Source organism: Hibiscus syriacus, unplaced genomic scaffold (genome assembly GCF_006381635.1).
Source record: "Hibiscus syriacus cultivar Baekdansim isolate YM2019G1 unplaced genomic scaffold, ASM638163v2 tig00110865_pilon, whole genome shotgun sequence".
Taxonomy (NCBI): Eukaryota; Viridiplantae; Streptophyta; class Magnoliopsida; order Malvales; family Malvaceae; genus Hibiscus; species Hibiscus syriacus.
In genome coordinates, this window is record NW_024062894.1 from 3,126,480 (window position 1) to 3,150,478 (window position 23,999).

General features: G+C 33.7%; 1 pseudogene; it reads right to left on the bottom strand.

Annotated features, from left to right (window-relative positions):
- Window positions 1-653: 653 nt before the first annotated feature.
- On the bottom strand, window positions 654-23,400 carry LOC120143984 (annotated as a pseudogene).
- Window positions 23,401-23,999: the final 599 nt, after the last annotated feature.

Sequence of the window (23,999 nt, forward strand, 5' to 3'; positions counted from 1 at the left end):
TACCCCCTTGGGGGAGAATCGGTTCCCTCTGAGCATTCTGTTTTTCTCGGAGCCAAACCATTCAGGGGAATCGGTACCCATTGGGGGGGGAATCGGTTCCCTATGAGCAATCTGAAATTTTTGTCTTTGAAATGGTTCAAAATACTTTGTAAAAATTGTTTTGAAATTATTTTAAGATTAAAACTTAATTTTACACTTGAGTAAGGATTAAAAATGACATTTGAAAGATTTGGAGTAATATTTTGATATTCTAATAATTATATCGAATATACTCGGAAAATCTTTTGGAAAATCTTTTGGAAAATCTTAAAATTCATTTAACTTAATTTGTTATATCGAAATATCAAAATGTTTTCAACAGTTACCCCAATAGGCGTCATCCCATTGACAAATCCCGCCGAGCTTGTCCATGGATTGCAAGCCCTTGTATCATAGCTGACCACGACACGCACACCCTTCGTTCTTCCATCTCCTCAAAAATCCTTCAAGCAACGGCGTTCCACATACATGTTATACATCCCAAAAAACCCTCTAATGTCTGTAAAACGCTCATGTTTTGCTTAAGAAATGTCGATCGTATCTTCATGAAATTTATAACCGATACATGGTATACATCCCGACAAAATCTCCACTGATTTCTAGATTTCATTGTCTACTTCAAGATGCCAATCAAAGGATCTTATTTGAAGAGTTCCAGATTAAGCCAGTCCCTGCAATCAGAAAGATAACATGTAAATTTGGCTATATTAGAAGAGAAAAGAAGAGAAGACAGTAGGGATTACATCTTAATATCGTCAAGGTGGTCATCAAAATCTACAACATCCTGCCATTTTTCGGATGAAATGTAATCCGACAAAACAACATTAGCAGCTAGCTCCTTTATTACCAAACGGCTGCCTCCATCTGGTCCAGCCAGTTTCCAGTTCTTGGATGCATCCCGTATATAAAACTTATACGTGGCAAGGCAAATATTCCCATTAGCCAAAGGCATAGTATAGGTTATTGGATCATAAATCATTATCAATCCAAAAAAAATGAAGGAAAACAACTCAAAATGACCAGAGAGTTGAATCAAAAGTATATTACAAAAGATCCAATTGTACTTAAACGATACCTACTGGAGGCCATTCGATGAAATTAATGCACAATATCTGACGGTCACTACATTTATTCGACACAAATAAAACAGTTCCACATTAATAGGCAACAAGAATACTACGAGTACCTATTTCACTAATAGTACTGATATTGTTATGCTTGATATGTAGCATCATATCATAGGGATTAAATGAAGTCTGAAGCATCAAAAGCAAGAAACTGAGGATGGGGAGAGGGAGAGGGATGATTTGGATGATTCACATATAAAATAAATAAATCAGATAACTACAACGTTCACATTTGTTCCACTGCTATTCAATACTTCAAAAAATCTGAGAACTGATATTGCAAAAGGCAATGGGCTCTTGCTCCGATCAATTCAAAGAGATGTAGAAATTTTGTTAAGATTTTCGAAGCTCAATTTGATCAACCGGAAATTGCACAAGGGGGTGAATTGGCAAAAAAATTGTTTAGGGAGTAAGAAAAGTAAAAGATAGAAAAATTGACACAACGATTTATAGTGGTTCGACTTCTCAAATGAGTCTACCTTCACTATCTTAGCTCCTCACTAAGGATTTTCTAACAAATTCACTAATTTGTTCTTTCTTTTTTCAAGGACAAAGAGATAATCTTTACAAGACTCCCTAGCTTTTCAAATGCCCAGCTAGAACTAAAACCCCTTTACAAAGAAAAGAAATGTAAACAAATAAAACCTCTAAAAAGGAAGGTGTTTACAAAATTTATCTCACAAGAACAACATATTTACAAGAGAATAGGAATAAAGAGTGAAAAACTCTTCTCTTGTGTTTGATTGCTTGGATAGGTGTTTTAACCCTTCTTCAAGTGTCTTGTACTTGTATTTATATGTTGGTATGAGTTTGTGGCCTTTTCTAGCCGTTGGGAGTGATTTGGAGCCATTGGGGATGTTTTTCTCTGCAAAATAAAACTGCCCAGTACAGATGGTATCAGTACTCCTATAGGGAGTATCGGTACTACCTTTGTTATTTTTAAATAAAACTAGTTGTTACTAGCCGTTGGGCCTGATGGTATTGATACTAAGCCTATGGTATCGATACTACTATGTAAAGTAGTATGGGTACCCCTTTGGGTATCAGTACCATTTTTGTATTCTGGAATTTGAGCAATGCTGGTAGTATCGATACTACCTAGTGAGTATCGATACTTCCTTTACCTTTGGTATCGGTACCATATGAATAGTATCGATACTGTTCATGAGGTATCGATACTGTAAGAACAATATCGATACTTCTTGTCCAGAAAAGCATTTTGTGCTCAATTCCAAGTTAAATGGACTTTGAATTATTTTTTTGAAAAACTTTGAAAACTTTGAATAAATTCAATTCAATTCCAAAAACATTTTGCCTTAAATTGTTATATTAAAATACAGTTCAACAATCTCCCCCTTTTTGATATAACAAAACATTTGAAAAATTATTTTTGGCAATAATTTCCCCTTAATGAAAAGGATATTAATTGTTGGGAAATGTTCAACTCCCCTTTTTCATTGAGAAATTAAATTTTCAAACTCATACTTCTCCCCCTTTTTGTTATATAAAAAATATTTCAACTTTAAAGTTCAAAAATAAAATTGGAGAGTAAGTGGTAATTTTGACATAAAAAGCATTTGAAAAATCAAAAGCTCCCCCTCAATAAATGCATTCCAAACAAAATTTGACTTTAAAAGCTTGACACTTAAAAAATTGAATTTCAACAAAGAATAACAAACATGTTCGTAGCACATGAAATTCAATTTATCCAAGTCTAAAATACTTTATGCAATACCAATTGTTGAAATTATGTGCATATGCATAAAGTTATACAAAACAAATGTTATGCAAAAAAAATTGATATCAATTGTTAGAGAGATATCATTTGCATTCTAAACCACATGCATAAACATTTAAATTTATGTCAAAAATTAAAGTTTGTAAAATCAAAGCATTTGAAATTTTGATATCAATTGTTAGAGAGATATCATTTTCATTTAAAACCAATTTTGACCAAAATTCATTATGATGAACTAAAATTTTAAAAAAAATCATTAAAGCTTTAAAGTGTTCATCATAACACCTTTTTAACATACATGAGGTAGAAATGATTTAAAATCAAAACTTATGCATGCTTAAATCAAAATGAGCAACCAAATAATCAAAAACAAAGACATTAAGCTTAGAGGTTACCCATTGCTCCCACACACCTACAAGAGACATTTAAGTAGATTTTGGTATCGAAATTGCTTTGGATCCTTGAACGTTAGTTTCAATGCCCCTTGTTCCCTTGGGAACCCATACTTATCTAATTTTAAAAGATTTTATTTTCTTTATAGGACAAGCATATTCCACGTGACAATGAAAATGACGATGTGAGCATTTTGCCATTTTTAAACATAATGAGTTGTTTTAGAAATTATTTATTTTTCTTTTGTTAAGCTATCAAGCTTAACTTTGAAATCAAAATTTTATTTTTCTACATTTATTTTTACTTTTAAAATTTCTAAATCATTTTTCAAAATTTCATTTTGATTTTGAAAATCAACTTTGGCTTTCAAAATCAAATCATTTTCAACTTTATATTTTGAAACTAATTTCTTATATTTGGAATTCATGGTCTCAAATTCCAAATACAACTCATTATAAGCATCTTGTAACTCATCAAATGAATGTGAATTTAATTCATTTGAGTTAAAAGATACATTGGGCTCTTCATGAGCCATTAGAGACACCACCTTTGTTGGTTCTTCTTTCTTGTCTCCATAGATTTCCTCGAGCTTATTCCAAAGCTCTTTGGAATTCGAACAAGAAGAAACTCCTTCATAGATATCAGGACCAAATGCACAAAAAAACCATGTGCATGTCCTTGGCATTTTGTTGAGCTTTCTTCCGTTCTTGGTCACTCCACTTCTTCATCTTCTTTGTTGGAGAAGAGTATCCATTCTCGATCATCTCCCATGCATCAAGATCATTAGATTGGATGAATTACATCATTATTTTCTTCCAATGACAGTAGTTTTCTCCAATGAAATGTGGAGGCTTGTTGATCAGTTGGGAGTCTTCCATGTAGAACGAGCCGGAGGTATAAGTCATCTTCTCGGTTGCTTTGGGAATCAGTAGAGCTTCTTCCAGGATCGTCTCAAGGTTGTTAAACCTTCTAACCAGTCGAACTCTGATACCAATTGTTAGGATTTTTCGAAGCTCAATTTGATCTACCGAAAATTACACAAGAGGGTGAATTGGCAAAAAAAATTGTTTAGGGAGTAAGGAGAGTAAAAGATAGAAAAATTGGCACATCAGTTTATAGTGATTCGACTTCTCAACTGAGTCTACCTCCACTACCTTAGCTCCTCACTAATTATTTTCTAACAAATTCACTAATTTGTTCTTTCTTTTTCAAGGACAAAGAGATAACTTTTACAAGACTCCCTAGCTTTTCAAAGGCTCAGCTAGAACCAATACCCGTTTACAAGGAAAAGAAATGTAAACAAATAAAAACTCTAAAAAGGAAGGTGTTTACAAAATTTAGCTCACAAGAACAAAATATTTACAAGATAATAGGAATAAAGAGTGAAATACTCTTCTCTTGTGTTCGATTGCTTAGATTGGTGTTCTAACCCTTCGTCAAGTGTCTTGAACTTGTATTTATATGTTGGAATGAGTTTGTGGTCGTTTCTAGCCGTTAGGAGTGATTTGGAGCCATTGAGGATGTTTTTCTCTGCAAAATAAAACTGCCTAGTACAGAGGGTATCGATACTCCAATAGGAAGTATTAGTACTACCTTTGTTATTTTTAAATAAAACTAGCCGTTGGGCCTGACTGTATTAATACTAAGCCAATGGTATCGATACTACTATGTAAAGTAGTATGGGTACCCCTTTAGGTATCGATACCATTTTTGCATTCTGGAATTTGAGTAATGCTGGTAGTATCGATACTACGTAGTGAGTATCAATACTTCCCTTACCTTTGGTATCGATACCATATGAACATTATCAGTACTGTTCATGAGGTATCTACACTGTAAGAACAATATCGATATTTCTTGTCCAGAAAAACATTTTGTGATCAATTCCAAGTTAAATGGACTTTGAATTTTTTTTTTGAAAAACTTTGAAAACTTTGAATAAATTTAATTCAAGTCCAAAAACATTTTTCCTTAAATTGTTATATAAAATATAGTTCAACAAATTTTATACATGGAACCGATAATAGCAATTGTATTTGCAGCCTATACTTCTAGCACGGTGTTCAATCGGTTAATTTAGTTAACCGACTAAACTAAACTATCCAAAATTCATTAACCGATTTTTTCCTTTAAATGTTAACCGAATCGAATTTGTTTCGAATAATTTTAACCAATTGGTTAAACGAAATTTATATTATTATTTATTATATATTAAATATTTAATATCTTTGGTTCATTCGGTTAAAATCAAAATTAAACACCTGATAAGCTAAATAATATATAAATAATATATTAAATAATTGATAATTTTAATTAATTCAGTTAATTAACTGATTTCAAATAGAATTAACCAATAATCAAAGTCTAAAAAACCATTAACCGATTAAACCCATAATTAACCGACCGATTAACCAAAAAAATTGATATGGCCGATTAATTCAATTTTAACCAAAATATGAACACGCCTATGTGTCTACTGTGAGTTGTGGATATACTTAGTTTATTTGTTATTTGTTAGTTTAGATTATGTCTCTAATTTAAATTTCAAATGTTTGTATAGTTGTTAGGAACCCTATTAGGGTAAAATTCTAGTCTATAAAAGACTAACTTTGTATACTGTAATCTATGAGAAAATACTGAAAAACAAACTTGTTTTTAATTTCCACATGGTTTCAGCTTAGGTTCCGATTTCTAAAAACCTAGCGATGACCAATTAATCTTTAAATGATGTCCACTTAATCACAAAACCTACTTTTGGTTTTGATGATGTTTCTGAATCCTTGAATTCGACTGTCACATGCAACAAATTACTTGACCAAAATTTTCTTCAATGGTCTGAAACAAAATCTGAGTTGAATAATAGACTGACTACCTGGAAGACTGCTTTGAAAGAAAAAGGTCTAAGGATCAATATTGAAAAGACAGAGTATTTATATTCAAACTTCAGTGGGGACCAAAACGATGAAGATGTAGAAGTATGCATAGAAGGATACGTTCTCCCCTCAAAGGATTGTTTCAAGTACCTAGGGTCTATGATACATAAAGATGGGGGTGTAGATGATGATGTAACACACCGTATAAAGGCGGGATGACTAAAGTGGAGGGCTGCTACTGGAGTTTTGTGTGACAAGAAGGTGCCTCTAAAACTTAAGGGAAAATTTTATAGAATGGCAATAAGACCAGCGTTGTTGTATGCATCAGAATGTTGGGCAACCAAGAAGGATAGAGGCTGCAGAAATGAGAATGCTTCGATGGACATGCGGTAGGACTCTGTGGGATATGACAACAAACTCTACTATTAGGATGTCCTTGGGGGTGGTGCCTGTTTCTGAAAAATTGAGGGAGGGGAGACTACGGTGGTTTGGGCATGTCCTTAGGCGACTACCATCGGATGCAGTCAGGAGGGTAGAGTCGATTACAGTCGACGGTGCCAGAAGGAGAGGACGACCAAGGCGGAAGTGGGAAGACTGCTTGAGATCTGATTTGATGGATTTAGCCCTTACCGAGGACATGACCTATGATAGGAAAGTATGGAGACTAAAGACTAGGGTAGTCGAGTACTGTGGGTCACATCTCTAGGGTGTATCATCTCTCTATTCTTTTAATGCCTTTGTAGTAATTTCCATGAATTCTACTTTTTATACGTTTCTGTTATTAGTATTTATGAAGGCTTAGAACTGGGCTTGCTATCGTGGAATTCTGTGTAATATTCTCTTCACTTTTAAATTTAGTCGGGTCTTACGTTTCTGTCTATATGCAGAGATTTTTTCGCAGGGATTACTTCCCATTTCAAACGCGCATATGATATTAATGATATTTATGACTGCATATGAATACTGATCAACTATGTATTTATGTATTTATTTATACATGCTTTGCATTTTATCTATATTTTTAATTTTCTGACTGCCGGAGGTCTTCCACGGAAGCTACTCTCAACCTGGCGTTGGGGACAGCCTACTACCCTACCTTCCCCTTATCCCATTGCATATGAGAATTGAGTTTTGTTGTTGTTGTTGTTGTACTCATCTCCGGCAACAACTTGATCTCTATGATGCTCATGATTGGAAAACTCCGAATGATGTAGCCCTTTACAAAATGATCACTGTTCAGCTAAGGATCTTTCAGTTTCTAAATAGATTAAATAACGACGTGGATATTGTTTGTGGCAAGATTCTTGCCACAAACCTCTTTCTTTCATTCGTGAAGTGTTCTCTGAGGTTTGAAGGGACAAAAGCAAATGGACATTGATGCTTGATATTGTTGTTGTTGATGGATCAAATTTTCTCACTCATTCATCCTCTACAAATCGAAACCGTAAAGGAAATCCATGTGTGATTACTGCAAGCAAACATGACTTATCCGTGATCAATGCTGGAAGCTTCAGGGCAAACCAGTGGATTGGAAACCTTCTTCTAGTAGATGGTCACCTTCTTCTAGTAGATGGTCCAAGGAGACGCACACTAATCTAGCCAACAGTGACATGACCAGTAGCTTTACCGAACAACAAATTGATGATCTGCATCGACTGTTTGGGCAATCTCTTGGTCCTTCGAATATAAAACTTGTTGCTCGTAATTCTCCAAATGGCACCACTTTTTCTGCTGCTCTTCACGCTACAAAAAATGAACCGAATTGGATAGTTGACTCTGGGACTTCTGATCACATGACCGGCAATCGAGATCTTATTTGTGAGTTTTGAGTTCCTTACAATTGTTCCTCCATTTGAACAACAGGTAGTTCTTTGTCTAAAATTGCAGGAAATGGATTTATTTTTATAAATGAGGACATAATTCTACAGAATGTTCTTTATGTTCCTAACTTATCGTGCAAACTCCTATTAATCAGTAAATTATCTAAAGATTTGAATTGTATTGCTACATTTACTGATCATACTTGTACTTTGCAAGCAACGGACTCGGGGAAGACGATTGGCAATACTAGACTATCAAATGGGCTCTATGTTCTCCCTCAACAGCCTTCACCTAATTCAAGTGGTTCTTTTTCTTCCAATTATGCTTTTCCCTTAGAAAAAATGATGACGTGATACTATTGCATTATCGCTAGGTTGTTTCCACGTTTATTCATAAATAAAAAGCCTAATTCCTTTTACTGCTCCATATGTAAATTGTCTAAACACACAAAAAGCTCTTATCCACCATCATTATATAAACATTCTAAACCTTTTTCATTAATCCACAATGACATTTGGAGCCCTCTAAGGTCAAAAATATTAATGGCTAACGTTGGTTTATCACCTTTATTGATGATCATAGTAGTACCACTTGGACTTGATGAAAGAAAAAAAATCTGAAACTATCCATCCTTCTAAAGTTTTTATGCTATAGTTGATACCCAATTTCAAACTCAAATTCAAATCCTACAATCCGATAATGGGGAGAGTATTTTGCAACACATTGGGCGATTTTTTCTGAGAGAAAGACATAGTACAAATTATTTCTTGTATTAATACTCCTCAGCCAAACGGGGTTGCCAAGAGATACAAAGATCATAGTAGTTCCTCTCAATGAACATAATTTTGATGATTTGCCTATTGCTAAAAGGAAGGGTGTTAGGAAATGTATTAAACATCCGATATAAAGATTTGTTTACTTATGGTAAATTAGCGCCTTCTTTTAAAACTTTTACAACCAACTTAGACATGGTGCAAATACCAGCAACTATAGAGGAGGCTTTACAGGATTCGAAATGGAAAACGGCAGCTGAAGATGAACTTGGAGCTCTTAAGAAAAATAGCACGTGGATCATGGTAGATCTACCAAAGGGGAAGAAACTTGTTGGTTGTAAATGGGAATTTGTTGTGAAGTACAACTTAGATGGCAGCTTTGAGAGGCACAAAGTCGGGCTTGTGGCCAAGGGCTTGACTCAGACCCATGGAATTGACTACAAAGAAACGTTTGCACATGTAGTTGAACTCAATATTGTGAGATTTTTGTTTGGTCTGGCTATTTATAAGGATTGGGGGCTACATCAATTGGATATAAAAATCTTTCTAAATGGGAGGCTAGAAGAAGATGTATATACGAGGCTTCCTCCTGGTTTGAAAATAGACTCAAAGACTTAAAAGGTTTGCAAATTGTAAAAGGCTCTCTATGGTCTTAAACAACCCCCATATGTTTGGTTTGAACGATTTACAAAGGTAATTCTTAGTGATTGTTACAAGCAATGTCATGTTGATCATACACTCTTTGTGAAGATAGCATCTAATAATAAACGTGTCATCCTAATTGTGTACGTACATGATATTGTTATTACTTGTGATGATGTGTGTGAGATTGACAGGTTGAAAAGATTTTTGAACACTGAGTTCAAGATAAATGAGTTAGGTAAAGTATGACATTTATTGGGAATGGAAGTTGCTTGATCAAATTCAAGAATTGTCATTAATCAAAGGAAGTATGTTCTTGATCTCATGACCAAAATTGGGGTGTTAGGTTGCAAGCCTGTGGCAACTCCGATGGATACAAGTTTGAAGATGAAAAAGGAACACATGACAGATCTCGTGGATAAGGAGAAATACAAAATGTTGGTTGGAAAACTGATTTACTTGTTCTTAACATGGCCTAATATAACATTTCTTGTTAATATTATTAGTCAACATATGTCTGATCCTAGAGAAGATCATCTTGTTGGTGCCCATAGAATGTTCTTAACATGGCCTAATATAACATTTCATGTTAATATTATTAGTCAACATATGTTTGATCCTAGAGAAGATCATCTTGTTGGTGCCCATAGAATATTATGGTACTTGAAGTATACTCCTAGTCATGGTTTAATCTTTCAAAAATCTGAAGATAGAACAATAAAGGTGTATACAGATGCGAGCTAGGATGGAGAGTTGACTAAGATCAACTATTGGTTATTGTACTTTTATATTGGGGAACTTAGTGACATACGAAGCAAGAAACAATCTATTGTTTCAAGAAGAAGTGCTGAGGTGGAATATAAAGCTTTGTCTATTGGAATTTGTGAAGGGATGTGGTTGATGAGGCTACTTGGAATTAGAATAAGGAACTGAATCAAGATGACAACTCCTCCACTTTTAGTGAATAATCAATATGCCATCATGATTGCTATAAATCTTGTTCATCATGAACGTACTAATCAACAGTTAGCTGATGTGCTTATCAAAATACTACCAAGAGCAAGTTTTTATAATTTTATGTGCAAACTGGGATTATATAATGTATATTCACAAACTTGAGGGGAAGTGTGACTTGTGGGTATAGTTAGTTTATTATTTTGTTATTTGTTAGTTTAGATTAGATTAGATTGACCTTATCTCTAATTTAAATTTCAAATGTTTGTATAATTGTTAGGCACCCTAATAGGGTAAAAGTTTAGTCAAAAAGACTAACTTTGTATACTGTAATTTATGAGAAAATTCTGAAAAACAAACTTGTTTTCAGTCTCCACGACTACGACAGAGACCAATACACAAAATCTATGAAACCCCAAGGTTAACCATGTTCTCAAAAGATGATTTTGATAGCTCCAATCATGAGAAGCAAGCCAAAAAAATTATATGCATATACAAAGAAATATAACCTTAAGGAACACCAACAAGCCCCTGATTTTAACTCCTAAACAGTACGTTCCATATAGAACTAATGCCAATAATCTTCTTGACCTGTATATAGCGATTTCACCCCAAATTGTTTCTCCCTACTTTAATAGTGCTAATTTTCTAACTCATTGCCGCATATAAATATGATCTCTCAGGACTTCCTATATTGCTTCTACTTTAAAGTTTACTTTAAGTACCTCAGTAATCGTGTCATGGATATGAAAATGTGACCTTCCAAATTTATGGAAAAACTTAAAAAAGGCTTAACTAACTGTACTATATTGGAAATATACACATATATGACACCTCATACTCGAATCCAAGTAACAAAGGTGGAGTCTTACCCCATCACCTTCCTCAAATCAATCAAAAAACAAGAAAGCAACATTTAACGAAAACTTAAAACATCACAACACAAACTTGCATTACAGGACTCGGTCTTTCTCCTTGGACAAAGCTTCAAGCTTTTTGTTATCCAACTACAAAAGAGAAAATCACAAGCAAAACATAAACTTGAGACATAATAAATAGCCATAACCACCAAAGCAGCATATCACAACACATATATAGGCGAGCATGTCACACACCCAATTTTCAAATTAAAATTTATTAAATAAATTAATTGATTTTAGGGATTAAATTATGTGTTTATGAAACTTTCAGGCTAATTTTGAAAGTTTGGAAAGTTCAGGGAATTATACCTGAATTTACCCAACTTACTAGTCATTAGAAAAAGATGAAAAATAGGGGGACTGGGAAAGTTTGAACCCGAGACATAGGGTATGGTAGGACATCCCCTACCATCTACCCTAGGTCACTATTTAAGTTTAATAATAATAAATATATGTTTTATTATATTTGGGTTGGGTGAAAACCTGTTTTATTCCAGAACCCCTGATCGAGGAACAAAACCCCCAAATTCAACCTACCCCAAGCTATTCATGTTGTCCCTCCGACCAGCTACCTCCGAACGACAGTTGAGTACACCGCCGTTACCAGTAGATCCAGCGTCCTCTAGCGACCCGTCTGAAACACCCCAACTCGTATCCGACCCAGATACGAGTCCGAGATGTCACATTGACTTTTCAAACCGTTTACTTTTATAAAATAAATGAAAATTCGAATTTATATTGAAATATGAATAACTTATATTAAATATAATAAAATCGATTTACAAAACCGATCAGAGCATGTTCAACTAAATCTTTAATTACATGCCAACTATACTCATTAAAATGAAATACATACAAATCATTACTTTTCTGATCTGACCTTCGAAAAGGAGAAGCTGACCTATTTTAACCCCCATTGCTCCTTACTCTTCTCAGAACTTATGTGTGAAACATTCACATGCTAAGTCGTTGACTTAGTGAGGCATATAAAATGTATAATGTAACTTTAACTCCTAACAATGCATGGATATTTAATTCTATCATAATATACCAAATCATATACTATTTCATGTAACAAATATATACATGCACATATATCATCATCTCCATTCTTAATATTATCATATATTATTCTCATTAATCCCTTTTGTTATCTAAACTTGTACTTAATACTTATACACATCATATCATACATTTCACACAACAAAACACATAATAATACATACACTTTATTTATGTTATATCTTTTAATAGCACATGTACACTTGTGAGAACTAAAGATATGAGTACATTGAGGTTGTGCACATATATTGTCACCACAGCTCGTACAAATTCCCACTAGGGGCATATAAAAATTTATCCCGAAGGACCACGTATATGTCCCGAAAGACCACATATATGTCCTGAAGGACTACTCCTTAAGGATCACATATATATTCCAAAGGACCAAATATGTGTCCCGAAGAACCGCATATATTTTCCAAAGTATTACATATATATCCCGAAGGACCACGTAGAACCCTCGACTCTTGGCATGCCAACTATACCTCTAGCTCTCATTTCACATAACATGGGCATTATCATTATGTTTGCCACATATTCACATATTCATATCATATAGGCACATAATCTCATAGCTTCTTTCACTTATCTCATGGTCACATTTTCATATGATCACATAAGTCATATCTCATAGAGCTCATAACCTTTCTCGTGTAATCACTTATACCGTATCATATAGCTTACACTTGGTTCTCTTATGTTCACATATATCATATAATTCTTTAGCTCGTAGCTTATATCGCATATTCATATAATTCCTTATGTTCATATCATATAACTTATATCATATTCTTATATAGTCACATAGACCATTTATACTAGTTCACATGGCTTATCACGCTAACATGTATTCACATAGATCATGTAACATATACAATAACCTATCACACATATATTCATATCAAACACATGCTTTTATTTATGAATTCATGCATTCTACTATAGGAAATAGACTTGTCACAAGTCTTATTTCCATTAAATATCATATACTAACTAGTATGCACTCACCTGGCCTCACTAGTCAATTCAAGCACTAATAACTCTTTTTTTTATCGAACTTATCTCTTTGACTCATCTGGTACTTGATTTTGATTGATATCTACACCAATGAACATTTGATAAGAATATTAGAATTCTAAACCTTATGAATCGATCATTAATAATCTAAACTAAACGAAGTACTTATTTTAAATTTCATCTTTGAGTAGTATCGGTACCCAAGGTATGGTACCGATACTTCCCTTGTTCTGGTATCGATACCATGCTTTGGTATCGATACCCTTTCCTGGTTCTGAAATCCTTATTTCAAAATGGTATCTATACTTGCCTTAGGGTATCAGTACCCTTGGTATTGATCCTACCCCTTTATGTATCGAAACTCCTTGAACAATTTATCAACTTTGGCTTAATGGTATCGTTACCCATACCCCAAATATCACTCATTTTCTCTTTGAAGTATCGATACTGAATGAACAGTACCGATACCCCTTACCAAGAATTTATTTATCTTACCCGAAAGTTTACCAAACTTACTTAAATCTTCTATTATAATCTCCTTTTAACCCTTAAGGCTTAACTACACCTATTCAAATCAACTTAGATCACTTTAATTCATCCCAATATCCAATATTCCACATCCTCACTTGAATTCACTAATCATGCCAATTAATCAACATTTTCCAAATTCAGTTCTAATACTTTGAATTTCTTATTTCAGTTCATGAAAAGTCAAATTCAACTTCAAAATTCATTTACTCCTTTTCCAATAATTCACTCAAAAACTCCTTTTACTTAATCTCTTATAACTTGCAAATCTTTTTATTTCTAATTCTCTTTAAACTTCCTTAAGCTTTCCTAATACTCCAAGAATCAAAACCTACTTTAAAAGGAAATAAACAATTAAATTGATATCAACTCACCTTATTACTGAAAGCACGGGAGGAAGAAGATAACCAAGTCTCCAGACTTTTCTTTTATTTCTTCTCATCTCCATGTGTTTTATACCACTTAATAAGGGAAGATAAGAATATTTCCTTTGAAAATACCATAATACCCTTCCAATAATCCAAATTTGATATCAAGTTCGAAACAAAATTTCCAAAATAGATCTTAAACTTTTCAATTTTCCTAAATTGATCACCAAATTTCAAAAACTTTATTTTTAGTCACTAACCCGATTTTTGGGATGTTACAAATCTCCCCCTCTTAAGAAAATTTGCCCTTGAATTTTCACTGCACATATAGATGAAAATACTGTCTACACATATATTCTAATGTTCTCATGTTACCTCCTCAATTTAATCTTTCGTGTTTACCATTACTAAACTTGCCTTTCACTCCTTCAATTCTTCACTACCTTTTTCCTTTATACATACATATCATGTCACTTATCATGTAGACAGTAACCTCAATTCTTATCACTTAAAATCATAAATCCATTAATTTCCTTCATCAATCTCTAATTGCCTTGCAATAATAACCAAACCTTTATTTCATTATCATTTCAAAAATAACACGTCCGTCATTAATACTTGATCAAAGAGAATATAATAACTCGACTATATCTTAAACTTCCTTAATACACTTTACTAATCTTTATATCTCTCTGACTACGTCTACTTGATCAATCAACACAACCTTAAATCTTCATCATTTATAATTAAGACATACATTTTAACGAATCAAATAATCTCTTTATATAACCTTATGTACTTTCTTTCTTATGTATCCAACTTATAATCTACACCTTAATATAATCATTGTCATACATGATCCTTTAAACTCCATCTTTTAATTTCCTTACCTATTTATTCTTCCAGAACTCAAGATCTCCTTGTAACATAGGTCATATCTTTTCTTTAGTGCTCTCATACTCTTTCTCATATCACTTATCTCTATTTAGCAATCTTTATCAAATCTTCATAACTTTGCTAATCCACACGACTTGCACAAAACCTTATTCTTATAAAATCCTTATCTTCTTAACTACGTCACATCTACATGATCCATATACACAACTATGCATAAATGCATGCCATACTTGATTAGCTCCATCTGATATTTTCTTTAAATCTTTTAACTCTATATACTTATCATCACATAACCTTGTTAATCAGCTATAACTCATTCAATCTAGAGCTCAAGTCCTCATCAAATCAATCATTTATATTCTTTTTGTTGAAAATTAACTCAGCGGTAACTTGCTCAACTTACCACACCTACACACTTACTCATACACAATGCAATTCCTTTGGTTCGAACTCAAACATTCTAACTTCCTTTGACTTATAAAAACAATAACCCCATCACTCGATCTTTTAACATTCTCTTGATAACATTTATCCACTATACGCTAATTTGCCCGCGTAGCAAAGAAATTACTCCACTTCAGAGCAATAAAGACCCTCTAACGCTATTCAGACGCATTTTCAACCTCCTGAAAACAACTTTTGATCTGTAAAGGAACTTCCTGAGGTGTTCGCTCTTAATTCTGCCTTGCCAGGGCAGGTGAATTGGTGCTACCTTCAGGTATATTGCCTCTCACATCACTTTGAAACTCTCATAATCATATTTCTATTATAACATAACAATCATATTCTTATAACAAGACAACACACTTCTTACATTATCAGATAAAAAAAGTGTTGGCATGTACACATTTTATAACTCCTTTGACTTCGATTTAAGCCTAGAATCGGTTAAACCTTAGCTTTGATACCATTAAATGTAACACCTCCAACCTGTATCCGACCCGTATACAAGTCTGAGATGTCACATTGACTTTTCAAATCGTTTACTTTTACAAAATAATTGAAAATTCGAATTTATATTGAAATCTGAATAACTTATATTAAATACAATAAAATCGATTTACAAAACCGATCAGAGCATGTTCAACTAAATCTTTAATTACATGCCAACTGTACTCATTAAAATGAAATACATACAAATCATTACTTTTCTGATCTGACCTTCGAAAAGGAGAAGTTGACCTATTTTAACCCCCATTGTTCCTTACTCTTCTCAGAACTTACGTGTGAAACATTCACACGCTAAGTCGTTGACTTAGTGAGGCATATAAAATGTATAATGTAACTTTAACTCCTAACAATGCATGAATATTTAATTCTATCATAACATACCAAATCATATACTATTTTATGTAAAAAAATACATACATGCACATATATTATCATCTCCATTCTTAACATTATCATATATTCTCATTAATCCCTTTTATTATCTAAACTTGTACTTAATACTTGTACATATCATATCATACATTTCACACAACAAAACACATAACAATGCATACACTTTATTTATGTTATATCTTTTAATAACCCGTGTACACTTGTGAGAACTAAAGATATGTGAGTTCATTGAGGTTGTGCACATATGCTGTCACCACAGCTAGTATAAATTCCCACTAGGGGCATATAGAATTTGTCCCGAAGAACCACATATATGTCCCGAAATACCACATATATGTCCCGAAGGACCACTCCTTAAGGATCACATATATATTCCAAAGGATCAAATATGTGTCCCGAAGAACCGTATATATGTTTTAAAGGATTACATATATATCCCGAAAAACCACGTAGAACCCTCGACTCTTGGCATGCCAACTATACCTCTTGCTCTTATTTCACATAACATGGGCATTATCATTATGTTGTCACATGTTCATATCACATAGGAACATAATCTCATAGCTTCTTTCACATAGCTCATGGTCACATTTTCATATGATCACATAAGTCATATCTTATAGAGCTCATAACCTTTCTCGTGTAATAACTTATACCATATCATATAGCTTACACTTGGTTCTTTTATGTTCACATATATCATATAATTCTTTATCTCGTAGCTTATATCACATGTTCATATCATTCCTTATGTCCATATCATATAACTTATATCATATTCTTACATAGTCACATAGATCATTTATACTAGTTCACATGGCTTATCACCCTAACATGTATTCACACAGATCATGTAACATATACAATAACCTATAACACATATATTCATATCAAACACATGTTTATATTTATGAATTCATGCATTCTACTATAGGAAATAAACTTGTCACAAGTCTTATTTCCATTAAACATCATATACTAATTAGTATGCACTCATCTGGCCTCACTAGTCAATTCGAGAACTGATAACTCTTGATCGATCTTATCTCGTTGACTCATCCGGTACTTGCTTTTGATTGATATCTACACCAATGAACATTTGATACGAACATTAGAATTCTAAACCTTATGAATTGATCATTAATAATCTAAACTAAACGAAGTACTTATTTTAAATTTCCTCTTTGAGTAGTATCGATACCCAAGGTATGGTACCGAAACTTCCTTTGTTGTGGTATCGATACCATGCTTTGGTATCGATACCCTTTCTCGGTTCCGGAATCCTTATTTCAAAATTGTATCGATACTTGCCTTTGGGTATCGGTACCTTTGGTATCGATACTACCCCTTTATGTATCGATACTCCTTGAACAATTTATCAACTTTGGCCTAATGGTATCGATACTTATTCAACAAGTATCGATACCCATACCCCAAATATCACTCATTTTCTCTATGAAGTATCAGTATTGAATGAACAGTACCGATACCCCTTACCTAGAATTTATTTATCTTACCCGAAAATTTACCAAACTTACTTAAATCTTCTATTATAACCTCTTTTTAACCCTTAAGGCTTAACTACACCGATTAAAATCAATTTAGATCACTTTAATTCATCCCAATATCTAATATTCCCCTCACTTGAATTCACTAATCATTTCAATTAATAAACATGTTCAAAATTCAGTTCTAATACTTTGAATTTCTTATTTTAGTGTATGACAAGTGAAATTCAACTTCGAAATCCATTTACTCCTTTTCCAATAATTCACTCAAAAACTCTTTTTACTTAATCTCTCATAACTTGTAAATATTTTAATTTCTAATTCTCTTTAAGCTTTCTTAAGCTTTCCTAAAGCTTCAAGAATCAAAACCAACTTTAAAATGAAAGAAACAATCAAGTTGATACCAACTCACCTTATTACTGAAGGCATGAGAGGAAGAAGATAACCAAATCTTCAGACTTTTCTTTAATTTCTTCTCATCTCCACATCTTTTATATCACTTAATAAGGGAAGATAAAAATCTTTCCTTTGAAAAGACCATAATACCCTTTCAATAATCCAACTTTGATATCAAGTCCTAAACAAAATTTCCAAAATAGATCCTTTAACTTTTCAAATTTTCCTAAATTGATCACCAAATTTCAAAAACTTTCGTTTTAGTCACTAACCCGACTTTTGGTATATTACACTGTCCCCTTCCGACAATGCCCTGAATCGGCCATCATTTGAGCCTAAATCAAGAACGAAACCCATCGAACTCCGTCAGATTCCCTCCCTCGATCAACCTTGCTCGGGCCGACGGTGTAAGTCACCGCCACCTCCAATCAGAGCGCCAGGCCGTCGCGTCCAAGACCCCTCAGTCAATTCATCGAAAGGAGCCGCCCTTTTCCATATAGACGTCAAAGAAGCTCGGCTGAAAACACCCACCCAGCTGCTCGGTTAATTGCAAAATGTAGCCACCACGGTCGTTCCCTCGCCTCACGGCTTGTATCATCGGACTCACCTCCTCCGTGAGCCCAAAACTCGACTGAGTTTGTCGTCCGAAGTTGCTCTGTGTCTGATCGTCGTTTTGGGGTAAGCATTCGAAAGTTTTTAGGTTGATTTAAATTGCTTTGGATGAATATTGCTTTATTGTTGAATTGATGATGTTGTTTTCGTGCTCCCAGAATGCTTGGATGCCACCTTTATCCCGTCGCCGCCATCACTCGCCGTCACGCGCCATCGCTTGCGCGTGGGGCTTGTCCCCCAGCTCTGGTTTCTTCTAGAAATGGTCCAGGTGGACCAAACCGGCCCAACCCAGTCTGAATCGGGTTTGTTTGACCCGACCGAGTCAACCCAAACCGGTCAAGTTGAGTCAACTCGTTCGAGTCAGCCCGTTGACTTTGACCGTTGACTTTGACCATAAAGTCAAAATTTTCAATAAGTCATATTTATTTTTTTCAGCATCTTGAGTTTGAATCTGAAGTCTGTTTTGCCAAATTCAAACTCGGTAAGTTATTTTTCAGTGTTTTATCTTCGAGTTCAATTTGGTTTTTTGATTAAATTCTATTTCTGATGTAAATTTATTTGTTATGTATCCGAGACATTATGGGACAATTAATTAAAGTTTGAGGACGAGCGAATGAAGTTTAAATGCTCGATGGATATGGCTCGTAAATTGAGGTAATACTTTACTACCCATTGCATGTTGTATGGTACAAGTTAGGTATTGGTTAATGCATAAATAAATATGATTTGGGCTTGGAATAAATATTAATTATTTTATACCTATATTGATCCCGATAAAATGTCGAAAATGCCATTTGAATACAAATATGACATGATTTACCCTTGATAGCAGAAACGGCTTGGAATAAATAAATGACCTTGGATAAACTCTTAAAATACTTTAAACCTAGACATTGAACTGCCTCTAAAGGTCTTGGAACATGACCCAAGCTCGTCGTTCTCTCTAGATACAATTGTAATATAGAAATAAATAATATCATTGGTATACATGTTTGTCTCCTCAAGATTCGTTCTAATGGTCGCATGATGGTGACTAGTTCAATTAGTGTAATCAGTATTGAGATGTGAATATTTGGAATGATATCAGTACAAATGATTAGTGAGTACTGCGGTGTTGATATCTGTCCAACCTTATTTGACCCAAAACCTTGTTAATTCGATATAAATCTCGAATAAGACAAATTATCATTAAATTATTAAGTATTTTTTCAAGACCAAAATGACAAAAATAACCCTATAAAGTAAAATTACAAAAATGCCCTTACATTGCAAAAAGACCAAGATTACCCCTAAAAAGTGAAAAAAACTTTAAACAGATATATCCGACCAAATTACCAGAAAAGATACATATGTTTGGATTGATCAGAATTACTGAAATGTCATCGAGCTTCGAAATAACTAAAATAACCTCTAATGTTCAAATGACCAAAATATCCTGAACTCTAAAAGAACCAATATACCTTGAAGTCTAAGATGATTGAATTAACCTCGACTGTTAAAGCGACCCGTTTTTCTAACGACTTAAAATAAGTGGATATCTTTGGTAGATTCTTAGAATCGCTGATAAATCTAAGTGTTATATCGCCATTTGAGGTGAATCGCGACCCAAGTATGTCGGCCGTTATGGATATTACTGCATCATAAATAAATTAAACATCACTGAAATATTTGTTTGTCATGTGAAGATCTGGTCGATGTTGATTATAAAGGAGGTTCGTTCAACTAGTACAATCAGTATTGGGGAGGGAATACATGTTCGTCTCCCTAAGATCCATTCAACGATGATTCTGAAGATGATCAGTTTGACTAGTGATGTCAATATTAAAGTGTGAATATCCTTGAAGTGCATCGATTTGACTGGTTGGCAGATATCACAATGATAGGATTTGTTCAGTTCGAGTTGATTCGATATCCTGATAAATCGACATGAATCTTAAATGCCATGAATCATCGTTTCACCCTTATTAGAATAAATTACTAAAAATTCTCCAAGAACCAAATGTCCAAATTGCCCTCGATTTCCTGAATAATTGAATCACTCATGTCATATTTGAAATCTTAAGTACTCTGATGCAAAAGATTCTGAATACTCCTGACTACTTAGTGCCTTAAAAAATATCCGAATACTATATGATCTTGATAAATTACTTCTCGAATGATGATGAATCTGTTAGCTATCAAACCCCTTTTTATAGGGATCTTGATTCTAAAATCCTATCAATTTACAAAAGTTTCATGGTTCTCTACCTGATAAATACCAAGTACCTCTAGAAAAATAATTGGATCCTCTAGTGTGTTCCCTATATGCTATATGATTATCTTACCTGTCCTGAAATGTGATTTACCGAAGATATTGTTTTATCGAATCTTTTAACTGTTCGATATTCTGACTTATTGATGTATTGAATTACTCTTTATGAACTATGGCTACATAAAATGTGCTCTCTGGTTACCTGTTTTCAGTGGAAAATATGATCGTTCCTGATTTATGGTCATGGAATCTTTTGGTTACTACTTGAACTGTTTTATTGGGACACTATCTAGGTAGACTGGAGTATGGAGGTTCAGCTCTAATCAAGTAGGTAATTCCTTACGAACCTAAGGTATTCCTTGGGTAGGCTCTAAGGCCCCAAGGCACTCCCTTAGTATGGGGACTGTATTATGGTGAATGGATCGAGTGCATTCATGTGATTTAAATAACTACATTTCATTCTGACAACATTCTACTAGATACTGTATGGGTAGGATTCTGGAGTATGGAGGTTCAGCTCTGATCAAGATGATAATTCCTTACGGACCTAAGGAGACCCTTGGGTAGCCCCATAGGCCCCAAGGTACTCCATTAGGGTGGCTTCTTTGTTGTGTGCTTAGGGTAAGTCCTTATGGATATAGTTCTGGGAAAATTGCATATAGGTGTCCGGTTGGAGTGTATTACTGTGGTTTTTAAAATATGTTTTAAACTACTAACCGTTTTAAAGAATCTATATACATTACTCTGTTTTGTTGGAACACACTAGACATCCTATTCTAATCTCTTGAACTTGGTCCTCTGAACGTGTCCTCTTAACTGAAATCTTCATATCTTTTATTTGAAGAAATATCAATAGAACCTCAGCTCATCCCGAAAACCTATAGACTTCTGAATTAATAAGGAAAATTTTATGTTTTTCCACTTATCTGCATGTCATTCAGCATCACTTGGTAGTTCTGTATTACTGAGCTTCCCAAAGCTCACTCTTTTACTCTCCATTTCATGTTATAAGGTTTGATCTAGTGCAGCTATCGACATCTATAGTGGGAGTTCTTTTGGCTTGGGTTGAAGAGTACGGTACAAGTGTAATTAGAGGGCATGTAGACCATATTTGATTTTTATACTGAGTATGAAACTTGTATGATTTTAATTCTGCTTGGGATATATGATTGGTTTTCTGAACTTGTATTTTAATTATAAATTGTTTTATGATTTTACGCATTTTAACAGAAATTTTATTTTTTCCTAGACTTTTACTGTGGGTCGCTTTGGTGACCCTAATATGACATCTCAGACCGGATCGGGTCACCTATATCGGTATGAGGGTGTTACAGAGCACGCGCAAACACACATATATTTATTCGATTAGCTATTAGTAGAACAAACAAAATACATACCAAGAAAACAACAGCTCGGGGAAAGTACCGGCAAATATGATCACCTATATTCTTTGCCACAATTCCTAGTTCTGCATCAGCAAACCTCTCGTTTGCATGGAAATAACCCACAATTCCCGAGACCTTGGACCCATAATGTTCCTCTATCTGATCAAAACCAAACAATCAAAACACTTCAAATTGCAAATAGATTAGCCCAAAAGGATCTTTTCTTCCTTTTTTTTAAGGAAAAAATACTTGACCAAAACAACAGAAAAAATTAACAACACAAATGAATCCTTGATCCAAGCCTAATAATTAAACCATCATAAACCTCTGATTTTTCAAACTAAGTTTTCCAAGAAAGAATTTATTAGAAGAATAAGAAAAATATATAAATATATTTAACCCTAAAAAAGTGTATTGATACCATGATGAAGGCGATCTCAAGAGGAGGCAACAGGGAAAGATTAGAGTGAAATAGAGGGACTGATTCGATGATCTCAACGACGCTTTCATTTTGCGGGTTGACTCGGCCAAGTAAAACGCCGTTGACCGCCGTGGTTTTGTGCTTCAGAGCATGTAGAACCAACTTTATGTAAGCGTTCTGTAAGATCTCGTACTTCAACTCGGCCACCATTTCTGTTTTTTCTTTAATTGCTTAGACTAACTGAGTCGCCGATTTTTTTGACTGCCGGCAATTGAACAAGAAGAATAGACAGAAATGTGAAAGAGGAGCTTAACGCCAACAACTCGGCGGTTTAATTACATAAATTCTTGAAAAGATTTCCTATGCCAAAATTATAAATTGAAAAATACGGATCTCAAATACATCTATCCATCTTTGTATATAATATGAATTTTAGTCTAATGTTATCTAAATTTTGATTTTTAATAAAAATTATTCAAACATTAATTTTGTGTAATTATATAATTAATATTTTTATTTTAATTTAATTGAACACATATTACTTAATCTCAAAATTTTGAACGCGCATTATTATTATTATATATAGTCCATTCATTATATAAAATGATCAGAAAATTTAATTAATAATTTTTAAATAAAAATTACATTTTTAATACATGATCTTTGTTATATTTTTCAAATAATCCTCAAAATATAAACTCAATTTTAGGCTTCATGGTACAAAAAATTATTTTTCATAAAAACTTTTAATTCAAATAATTACGTGTATACATTATAATAGATAAAATAAATTTAAAACAAATACTACTTTTTATTTGCTACTTGCGTAATTTATTATTTCAATTCTAATTTAGACTAAAAATTACCCCTTGAATTATGCACTTTGTACAGAGTTGGCCCATAAAGTAATTTTCAGATTTTTGTTTCGTT